The sequence below is a fragment of the Pocillopora damicornis genome, chromosome 2 (genome assembly GCF_964200805.1).
Source record: "Pocillopora damicornis chromosome 2, jaPocDami1.2, whole genome shotgun sequence".
Taxonomy (NCBI): Eukaryota; Metazoa; Cnidaria; class Anthozoa; order Scleractinia; family Pocilloporidae; genus Pocillopora; species Pocillopora damicornis.
The window spans coordinates 15,837,245-15,848,750 of record NC_142671.1 but is presented as its reverse complement, the minus strand read 5'-3'; the positions used below and the strand labels follow the sequence as shown (position 1 = coordinate 15,848,750).

The 11,506-nt window shown below is 35.3% G+C and overlaps 1 long non-coding RNA gene across 1 annotated transcript; it reads left to right on the top strand.

Annotated features, from left to right (window-relative positions):
* The first annotated feature begins 2,338 nt into the window (after nt 1-2,338).
* LOC149050063 (uncharacterized) lies at nt 2,339-3,213 on the top strand. Its single transcript, XR_016183768.1, has 3 exons — nt 2,339-2,360; nt 2,784-2,861; nt 3,092-3,213. It is a non-coding gene; the product is annotated as an uncharacterized LOC149050063 (long non-coding RNA).
* The last annotated feature ends 8,293 nt before the right edge of the window (nt 3,214-11,506 follow it).

The following is an 11,506-nucleotide window of genomic DNA, read 5'->3' as shown; positions in this document are numbered from 1 at the left end:
GGTTTTCGTTCCTCTTTCATAAGTTATTTTATAAAAGAAATGTAAAATGGTTTCCGTGTTTACTTAGCCTGATGTAAACACTTGGGAGGTTGAGAGTTGACTACAAACATGTACGCCGTTTGAGTACTTGGGTTGTCACGCAATACCGGTGACAAAGGAACTTCAGGGGGTAGGTGAAGGGCAAAACTCCATGTAATTAAGCACTATCAGAATTGAACTCTTGGAACCTACAAAATATTTTATTCTGTAAACATTTTTTGTAATAGTGTCATCTTTGTCTGGTGACAAACAGTAAAATACATTTATTTATTGCAGGGAATTATTCTTGTTTTTTTGGCGCTCTGTGCCTGTCGTACTTATTAGGGGTGTTTTTCTTTCCACTAAAATTGCAAGGAATACCCTAATAGCATGAGCATGTCGCACGCATAATAGCATGAAAGAGAACCTTTTGTACATTTTTACAACACCATGCTACAAAACGCAGTGGTGGGGATGTGTGGATTATGTGAGGCTGGGATGTTATGTTCCGTGGCCAATGGGTGGGGCTTGCATAAGGGAGTTGTACTATTAACCACTGTTAACGGACCCAACTAACGTTTAAAACCTTAAACTACAGAGGGGCCGACATATGTGCGCTTGGCACAAAATAAGGTCGATCTCATTTTCAGGACCGGTAAATTTGAAAGCCGATTCATGACTTGCGATATTCTTGGTGCATGAAAGTAAAGGAACAATTTCCGTTTCACGCATTCGATCTCTAGTGTTGTAACCACAAACTCCGCCAATAAGCGACTTGAACGAACGACAACCTTCCGTTTTTTACGTAACAAAGTTGACCGTCTAAGTTAGTGTATTTGTGAAAAACAAAGTCCGAAGCACCGCCTCTAACTGAACAATAGGCATCGTGTAATTACCATAAACCAGGTTTTGTTTACTTAGGCTTACTATTTTTAGCAGGTACTAAATTTAGCTTTTAATGAGTATCAGCTAAAGGCCCGATCTCTGCGACTTACATGTAAGAGATTTCGATGTTCACAACAACAAAAAAACTTAGCAGCAGAGTGACGTCTTTTTACTTTCCCCTTTCCCTACCCCCTAAAAAATAACTTTCCATTGTATGATTTGCATTGCGTGACGACTCTCCGTATACAAAACTTCGTAGACTGCAACATATGTGTAGTGCCACTTTTAAAAGCATCGATCAGATCAACTGCACCACAAACCGAGAAATACTCACAGTCAACTGAACCGCTGGATAAGATGCCACAGTGCAGAAAGATGTCAAACGTTTTACAATAAAGGTTGGTGACAGTTCGCAGATTGACAGGTAGTTTCAACGGACGTTATAAATACGACGAGCGACAAGATAATCACAGTAAAATGGTCTTTGGCTCTTTCTTCTGCGGCAAATGAGGTTAGAACATTTGGAAATGTGTACCCATGTACATTTTCCGGCCTCATAGGGGTTGAATCATATTAAAGTATGTGTGTGACTCGCGACTGGAATGTTGACCGCAAAAGGTCAAATAACTGCATTTTAACGGACTTTGAAAAGCTTTTGTATCGCTCTCAATCATTGGCCCAAACAAATTTTTACAGTAACATTGAGAACATCTTTTCGTAATTCTACCGCCCAAAGCTTAATCCATTTGAAGGTTTAGCACATGCTGAAAATTAACTTTACTTACAAAGTACTTTAACTGAAGAGAAATGTATGCTTTCGAAATTAAATTATTTTACACGCAAAGAGGAACGCAGTGTTTACAAAAATCGTTTTGTGAGGTCTTATGAGGTTGAAAAAGAAGATTTGAGTGTTAAAAAGACGAGATTGTGATTCGTTTTTGAATGCGAAGCCCTCAAACTTGTGCAATAATTTGCTGCTAAAAATGACGATTTTAACGGAATTTTGTTATTTGTATTTTTCTCTGAAATAAAAAGATATTTTTCCAAAAAAAGTATCCAGTGATTTTAGTTATAGTCTAGCCTATCTAATATTAAAATAAGAAAGAAATCGAATTTTTCACCCTTGCCGCGAAATTTAGAATTTGTCTGATTTTTACAGACAATCGCTCTTAATTGTTTGGCTGTCGTACTTTTCAGCGCTAAGTTTTCATGCTCTCTATTCGATTCGTTCGAACTTCAGGAAATGGTTTGTCTCACATAACACAGAGCCACTTTCTCTTCGCTCAACATCTCGTGGCGTTATGATGAACATGCTAGCGATACGATATTTTTTTCCTTATCCTGGAAACTGAAGAATTAATTTCTAAAATTGGTAGTCACCCATTTTGCAAGAAGCGTCCGAGCTGTGATCGAGCAATTAAACGGGGTTCTGGCAATTTGACCTCACAAGCGAGCTGGTAAGCACATGGTTAGCGTAAATAATTGTTGTTTACAGTTTTCGAATTCAAGAACAGTTTTTGAAAGTCTGTTTCTGTAACCTTCCTGGATATTTTCTGTTAAATTCGTTGAGGTTCAGTCTCGGGATTTCATAGGCGATTATGAATGATAGATTCGTATCGGCACCATAATGTAGGGAAATTTTGTCAACATATTTACAGTTTACAATTCGCAAACTATTTCTGTGACCTGCTTGGATGTTCTCTTTTAAAGTAATCGAGTCACACCCTTGGAATTTCATTAATAATTAAGAAGGACAAATCCGTATATATAGCACAAGTGAAGCACATTTTAAACTTTCGTACGATTTTAGAAAACTATACTTAATTAACTCTCGATAAATAGGCCTGACATAACTCGTTGATTATTTTATTATTTTGTAGCCCCAAAAGCCCGGCTTGTGACTCTGGAGGAACTGAACTTGATTTATTTGAATCACAAGGCACCCTTTAAGTAGGAAGGTTAGAATAAAATTGCTTTTATGACCATATGTATTGCACTCGATTTACATCATGTAGATAATTACTTGAAAAATACCTATTATAGCTGTATTCAGAAGCATAGACATGTAGGCAATATGCTTCTGCTTTATTTTACAGTAAGGGGTTTCTCTTTATGTAACATGTATCCATTCCTTTAATTTCCTTCTTAACCTGCCTGCAAATAATTGAATTTTATGTTTTAATTCAAGATAAAATAGAAGTCTTGCAGAGTTCTCATTCCAGATTGAATTCAGGTGAGAACATCAGTATATAAGTTGAAATCATATGCTTCTCCTGAATCTTTAATTTTATCGCCCTGGTTTTTTTCACAAACCCCATTTTATATCTCTGTGTGATCATGACAGCTTATAATTAAAACCTCAGTGAATAGTTATGCCATATTTTAATAGTTTTTTAAATTCCATCTCTATGTTTTTGGCATTTAATATTATAAAATTCATAAATGGCATTCCCTTTTCATCCTTGTAAAGAGATATTGCACATTTCTTTAGCTAAAATATGAATTATGAAGTCAACTTAATTTCAATGAGTTTGAAACTTCATTCTACTTAAGAACACTTTACTGGAGTATAATGTTATATCTATTTGCTGTCTTTCTGGTACACATGATGTCACTGAACCCTTTAACTCTCAAAATTTCATGAGTAATCCTCCTTACTGTCTGCCATACAATTTATGTGATGTTAGTTTGGAGAATGTAAAATTGGATCAACCAATAATCCCCTTATTGATATTTTTCTTTATTTTTATTACTTGTCTGCTTTATATCATACTAATAACGTAAGGAGAAATTCTGTCTTGGTCACCAGTGGGAATAAACCCTTTAACTCCCAAGATCTCACTAGTAATTCTCCTTACTATCTCCCATACAGTTCTTGTGATGTTAGTTTGGAGGATTTAGTATTGGATCATCTTTTAATCCTCCAAATGATATTTTTCTTCATTCTCATAACTTGTCTGCTTGATATTGTTTTGATATTGTAAGGAGAAATTCAGTCTTGGTCACTCATGGGAGTTAAAGGGTTAAAATGGGGGATCTCATCATATTGTAATGATCAAAATATTCATATGCTTTCAAATGTAACAGAAAATGTAATGAGAGTCTGACGCAATGGAAAAACCTGTTGCTGGTAGCTTACTGGTATGTCTTTAATGCTTAATTTTCATTGGAAATGCTTTTCTTTGAAAGTGGGGATACAGGAGTTTTTAAAGCTGATAGAAATAAGCCATTTGCTAGTAATAAAAGGCTACTTGACAATCATACCTTAATACTTGACAAGCTTCACTCATACATGTCAGTTGTGTGTACCTACCATTGTAGAGGTGTCTTTGAAAAGGTTTTTTTTTTTTTAACACAAGGCAACCTCCAGGGTGGAAGAGTAAAAGAGCATAGAATGATGTTTACTTGGCATTTGTACTTACTGCAATTATATATTCAAGCAGTACTCTACCTAATTACATGATGTCTTTTACCCTTTTCACCCTTATATCAGAATGCATATTCTCCATACTGTTCTCTATATATTTCCTTATGTGCTAGCAAGGAGAATTTGTTTAACAATCAAGAAGTTCTTCAGTTGATTATCATTTCCTTAATTCTTATGACCTTAATCTGTAACTCAGGGGTGATATTGAAAGGAGAAATTAGATGCTGGTCACTCTCAGGGATTAAAGTGTTATTAACTGTACATATTTTCATGTATATGCTCCTCGCATTTGTTGGCAACAGTAGCTAAGATTGTTAGGAAAGCAAACAAACAGAAGATAGTGAAATGAGGGAAACTGTAAACTTTACCATGTGATAGAAAAAAACATCACAGAATACTTAAGAGGGGAAACTTGAATTGTGCTAGCTAATTTCCTCTATTGCCATTCATGTTTTTGATCAAATAAAATTTATCCCTTTAACTCCCAGTTCAAATTTGTAATTCTCCTTACTTTCAACTATAAAATTCTTATGTTTGTTCTAAGAATTTAGTATTGGATCAACTAATTATCCCCAAATTTATATTTTTCTTTATTCTCATTACTTACCTGATTGATATTGTATAGATATTGTTAGGAGAAATTCTGCCTTGGTCACTCATGGGAGTTAAAGGGTTAATCGGTTGTAAGGTTTGCCTACAATGTGTCAAATTGCCAGTGTGGACTTTATTCTTCTCAGATGTCAGCTGGTAAAAGATAGATACTTAAAATAGCTGTCCATAAGAAAAAGTACACATCATTAAAAAAATCACTCTGAGGTGGTGGCATGATTGATTTGTGATATTTAGAATGACAGAAGCAGGAAAAACACATTGAGCTTTTTCCTATTCACCAGTAAGTTAATTATATTTTGGATTCTACATTCAAACTGGGTGAGATTAAATTTATTCATATCACACTTCATTATGGTTTGTTTACCTGGAAAGGTAATTGTTATTTTAGCTTCACAGATTTTTTTGTTGTAATCACAATTAACAGTCATAACAAAGTTTCATTTCACATAGAATGTTTCAAGAACTCTCTTCCTTTCTCTTCAATACCATTTACTATTCCTGGAGCACAATTAAAGGTAGCAGGTTATTAAAAAAAATTATAACTTTTGAGTCAGGAAATTATTTGAATATGTGAGCAACATTTGATGTTTTCACATGTAACAGGATGATCAAGCTGATGATAGCCTTAAAAAGGATTGAACTCCACTGTAAGAATTAGGTGACTAATTTGGAAACTTAAGCACTTGGTAAATACACCTTGGCTTGCAATTCTGATGATTACAGTTTGCTGAGGTAATTGAAATGTTGGTCCCCATGCAGTGAACCTTACACTTGACCTGTACAGTCAAGTGCTATGAAATAACTTTAGAAAAATGCATTTGTGTTGGCAGAACTATAATTGTAAATATAGTACCACCTAGAGACAAAAATAAATGATTTCCTGTAAGCATGAACATTTGTGAGACTTTATGGTGGGAAATGACCCTTCTTTTGCTAGGATGCATAGGGTCTGATGATTGTAATGTATATCTTTTAGTTTTCAAACTTTCAACTTTGTGTTAATTGTAGCTGTTTACCATATCTATTCTCTGTACCTTAAGCCCTCAAAAGTTGAAGTAGGCGAGTCAATAACCTGACTTCCTCTGTTTGGAATTGTGTCAATATATAATTTTGCTGTGTAAGTTACCATACTGTAACATGTAATATAATTATTTAGATTGCATTTAATACACTAGCTCAAGCTTTCATTAATGCATGGTGTTTGTTATCAGTGGTCCTACCCAAACTGAACATCAAAATAAGGAATTGGTCATAAGATATGTGAGTTTAAGAGGATGGGAATCTGGAAAAACAAGGATCCTCCTTTAACTGGGACTGAAATTAATGGGGGCCATCTTATTTTAATTCATATTTTTAATTTGACCTGCTTCCTCCCCTGTAATGTTTAGGGCACATAGATGAAGAGAACATTTTTTGTATTTTGATGCATGAAAGTTAAATTACCAATAATTGGCATCCACATAATCACAAAGCTTAAAAAATATGCACAAAGGTTAAAAAATTAAAATAAGAGAGTTTTGCAGACCATGTTGGACTTTTTATCCTGGCTCTGGATATTTATTCAAATAACATAGTCACTATCGGTCTCACTCACTCTAACTTTCCACTGAGCTTGTGGAAAGATGATAACATCATTATTTCTTTCAATGAAGAAAGGAAATCCTGTCCTCTTACCACGGATAGTTCTGTTGGGCATCATTAGTACAAACGTGGTCTAATTTTTACATGTAGGTGATTGTTCCAGGTAGGCTAACCTTAAAAATTAGTTATAAAAATTTCTTGAACCTGTTGTTTTACATCTTGAACGTTTGACTCAATTTTACCTCACCAACCTAAACTGAATACATAGAAACATGAAATTTATTTCTTCTCCTTTTGAGGGGGGCATCAAAATTTCAAAGTGATCACACGCTTAAACTACAGGTTTACAGGAAATCTGCAAGTGCATGTGTTTTCAATATATGAAACTGGGATTATGACTACTTCAAAAGACTTTACTACATGCCATATAGGTACAGGCAGGTGTTGTAAAAAAAAGTTTGCTAAGCTTTTTCATTAGTAAACATTTCTTTTTCTAAGAATTCTGTTTATCCAGCCTGTGCTGAATTCTAATGTTTCAACCAAATTTTATTATTTTTTTAATTGTTTTAGGTCTCCTAGTATCATTTAATGTTCATGTAATTAAAATAATTACATCAAATCTTGCAGATGTATGGCACATTATTTTTTTCTGATCCTCCTAACATTTTACCATGTGAAGGGACTGGTATTGGCTATAAAAGTATAGCCAAATTAAAGTTTTTTGCACAACCTATGCATCAAGTTTTTGTTACAAAATATTGTATCCTTCTTAAAACTAGTTTATCAGAATAAGAATGAGTTACTGGGCACAAGTATGGCTTTCAAGATCAGATAGTTTCCAGGTTTGAAAAAAAGTCACTGTCTACTAAGTCCTCAGTTCTTTTGCCCTGACAGCCCAGCCCCATCAAAACAGGAGTCAATTAGCAAATTATTGATACAGACAAGAGGGCTTATTCCTACATACATCCTCCTCAATCCTGTTAGCTTACTATGGACATGGCATTTCAAATGTGGTGTATATGCCACAAGTTTTCCATTTCCCTGACTAATTATTTTGTAATAGTGTTTATATGTTGAGGAAAATGGTTTGGTTGAATTGTAATACAAAGACTTGCCAGTAGATAGTCAGATGAAAACTTTTTACATATCAATATAATGTATTGTTGTGTTTCATGTTAACATGTTGCAACAACTCCACCTCCCAGTAAATAAACATAAGAAAATACCATCTAAAACTTTTCAACCCATTTAATATAGCCAATAGCAACATCAACTCAACTTCTAAACTTAAGAGAAAAATTGATTGATGTGTGGAATTGATTTCTGTGATGTAAAAATGAAATCCAGGTATCAGCTCAAGTTTTCTAAAAAAACACTCACATTACATGCAGTTACAGCAGAGGTTATCGAATTAAATAACAGAAAAAATCTCAAAAAGACGTCGTTTATTTCCAGCCAGAGGACAATCATGAAACATGAAACAAGAGAAGCCAAAGCGAAAAAGTTTTCATAAATTACACAGGTTCAAACATGAGTTGAAAATTACTTTTTTTTTCAATTTTCTACGCTAAACAGAGGAGGCTGAAGCGTTGGGGAAAAACGGTGGGGTAGCAGTCATACCTGGCAACTTCAAGAGAAGATATAAGAGAAGCCCATACGACTCTGGCGTATAGTTTTACTGACTTACCGTGCTCACTGCACGTATACACCTCAAAGCGGTTTACCGTCGTTTCTTTCAATTTTGGCTTATTTTCCCAAACCGAAATTATAAGTCACGCACAATAGGATTTAATTTCAACTGATGCTGACAGCATGCACTTCATCTGAAGAAGAAAGCACTCCCTATCTTCGAATATCTGGTCACAACATCAAGAACAACAACGAAAGTAGTAAGCTGTCTGAAGATACCGCTGACTAGCATGTGTGTAGTTGTGAGAACATCGTCCCCAGCCCCCAGGTCCAGACTTTGTCAATTCTTCCCCACCTCCCCACCCCCAGAACTGGTCTTTCAATTCATTGAAGAAACTCTTCTACAGCCAGTGCTGCAGACTTATATTACAGTTATTATTCATTATAACGAAGGGCTGGAAAATAAACTAACAAGAGCTCCGCTTTTAGGCTTGGCTAAATGTATATGTTATGAAGCCATGCAGAAATCAAGCGACTCAACGACGGAGTTGTCTGCGATGACTTCTTGTTTAACGATGAAAGAATGAAATGAACCCCAACTAGTCCCTGGAGAAAATGGTTTGGCTTTGGGATATGACTTGGTTTTTTTTTTTTTTTTTTTTTTTTTTTTTTTTTTTTTTTTTTAACAGATAAAGTCGTTGAATGACTCGTTGAATTTACTTACAGACTATAGCGCCGCTGACAATATACCTAGGGCGTAGTTCCCCACGCTATGTGCGTTGCCTGGGCTTTGTTTGTAGTTTGCTAAGTTCAGTTTTTAGCTAGGGAGTTTGAGTCTGTAGGAAGCAATAGCTTTGGATTGTCGCCGGATAGATCCTCGCACGTAAATCGTGGTTTACAAGAATACAAGGACCGGAGTCTGGACGCATACAAGTTGTTGCACTGTGGTTGGCTGTTGCCTCTGCCCTTATGGCAGAGGGTATGCCTGTCACTGCTTGTCTCTTAGAGATGGCTTTAATATTCTGACTAAGAAATGGCATGCAAAAGTAAGGCAAGAAGAGAGAGAGATTGGTGGTGGAAATGAAGAAATTAGAGGAGTTGAAAAGCTGTTAGAGGAGTTAGTGGAAATGGAGACGGAGTCTGAGAAGATAGAAGAGTAGGAGAATGAGGCAAGGAAATTAGTGGAAGGGGAGAACAAAAAGACAATGGAGATGTGGGAAAGAGCCATGGAAAAGTTAAACGTGACCAAAAAGAGGCACGGCGAAACAGAAAAGAGTGAGGGGAAGAGGAGAAAAAAACAAGAAGATCAGGTGGAGAAGCAGTAGAGTTATGAGATAAAAGGGAGAGGCTTTGTGCAAAGTGAAGGAGAAAGAACAATCCAAGAAAGAAAGGAAGAAAGAGAGGCCCAGAGAACTTAAAAGAACAGTTCATGATACAAATGCAAGCTCAAAATGAGCGGAAGAAATTTTTTCAGCAACAAATGTGCTAACAGTAGAATCAGCAACGACAACAATTTGCAATGTTACAGAATCAAATAAGGCAAGTTTTGTCCCATCAGGTATACGTATTCCAACAACTTTCTAAGACAGATTAAGCAAGGCCAATTCTCAAAGTAATTTTACTTAACCTGTGTAATAATATTGCTGCTGGATAGTAACTTTTATCTTCTTTTAAGAAAAAAAAAAAGCTTTTAGTGAACTTCAATTTAACATTTATAAAGGGTGAATTACACTCGTGTAGGAATGCATTATTATCTGCGTGTATGAGTTTTGTACATGAAACAACATTTTAAATGAAATGTAGCCTGTTTATTAGAGAAAGTGTAAAGGCTAATTAAATTTATTAAAGAAAAATTTTGGTCAGGCCATAGTAAATTTTAGAAGGAATATGAATAAAAATAGAAAATGATAGTTTTGAAAAATCAACTTCAAACTAATTTTAGGAGTGTCTATGCTACATGATTGAACTGTTCTGAAACTACTTTCTCAAAAATGGAAGCTATGAAGATTGTTATATTATGTTTACCAGAAGTAAAAAAGTAATCGATATACTAAGCGCCCTTGATACAGTGGTAGAACACATTACCTAGGGGCTAGGGTTTATATACTTTTGAGCTGTGAAAATTACATGACTTTTCAAGAAATTCCATGACCTAAGTCAGCAAGTGTATTGATTGGTTCATTCCAAATGGCACAAAATTTGGATGTCACTCAAGACTGAAAAATGTAAAATTACAAAAAAGGGGTGATTTTACTAAATTCTTCAAATCTTGAAAATATCACACAAAACAGTGCCACAAATTATTGCACTTTCTGTGCAAAAGAAAATTATATGTATCAATGTGCAAGTCATTACTAATACAATTTTTTTTTTCCAATTTTTAACCCACCCCCACCAGTATGTGCGACCCTTCATTGGCCTAAGTGTGAAAATTTACCGCTACATTTTTACTGAATTGGAGCACAACCGCTTGCAAGTGATCCAAGATTTCAGGACTCAGTTCACTTTTAATTGAGTAAGGCCTTTGACAATGTTAAGGATTTTCTTTAGTACATTTCTTTTACCCCATACAGGATAAAAACTCTGTCTATGTGATTCTTTTGAATTTGCAAAAAAAATTGCAGCATGTTGAAGTTTAACGTAGTAAATCAAAAGTAAATGAAATATCACGAAGATAACCTACTGTATTATTCTTGTTGTTTGTCGTTGTCGTTTTCACCGTGATAGTTGAATGCTCTGCGGCTTGAAGTCAGAGATGAACAATTTGAGAATAGCTCAGGTTTGGACTTTTTTTTCAATAACCAGCGATGATAAGACGAGAAATTCATGCTTACACCACAAAAGAAAATGACAATCAGTTCTATCTCGACACAGCTTTCTACTTCTATTAATTTTGAAGAGGCCAGCTGCACCTGGCGAAAATAAATACGACACAACATGCAACTTGTATGCGTCCAGACTCCGGTCCTTCTATTCTTGCGAGGATCTATTCGGCGACGATTCAAAGGTATTACTTCTTACAGGATAGCTTCAAACTCCTTAGCTAAAAACTAAACTTGGCAAACTACAAACGAAGCTCAAGGTATATTGTCAGCAGCGCTGTAGTGTAAGTAAATTCAACGAATCTTACAACGACTTGATCTGTTGAGAAAAAAAAGGAAAAGAAAAAAAAAAACAGAAACGAAGTCATATCCGAAAGCCAAACCGTTTACACCGGAGATAAGTTTGAGTTCATTTCATTCTTTCTTCGTTGAATAAGAAGTTATCGCAAACAGCTCCGTCGTTGGGTCGCTTGGTTTCTGCATGGCCTCATGTTAATATCTAGCGCTTGTTGCGTGACTCTCAAAGATAATT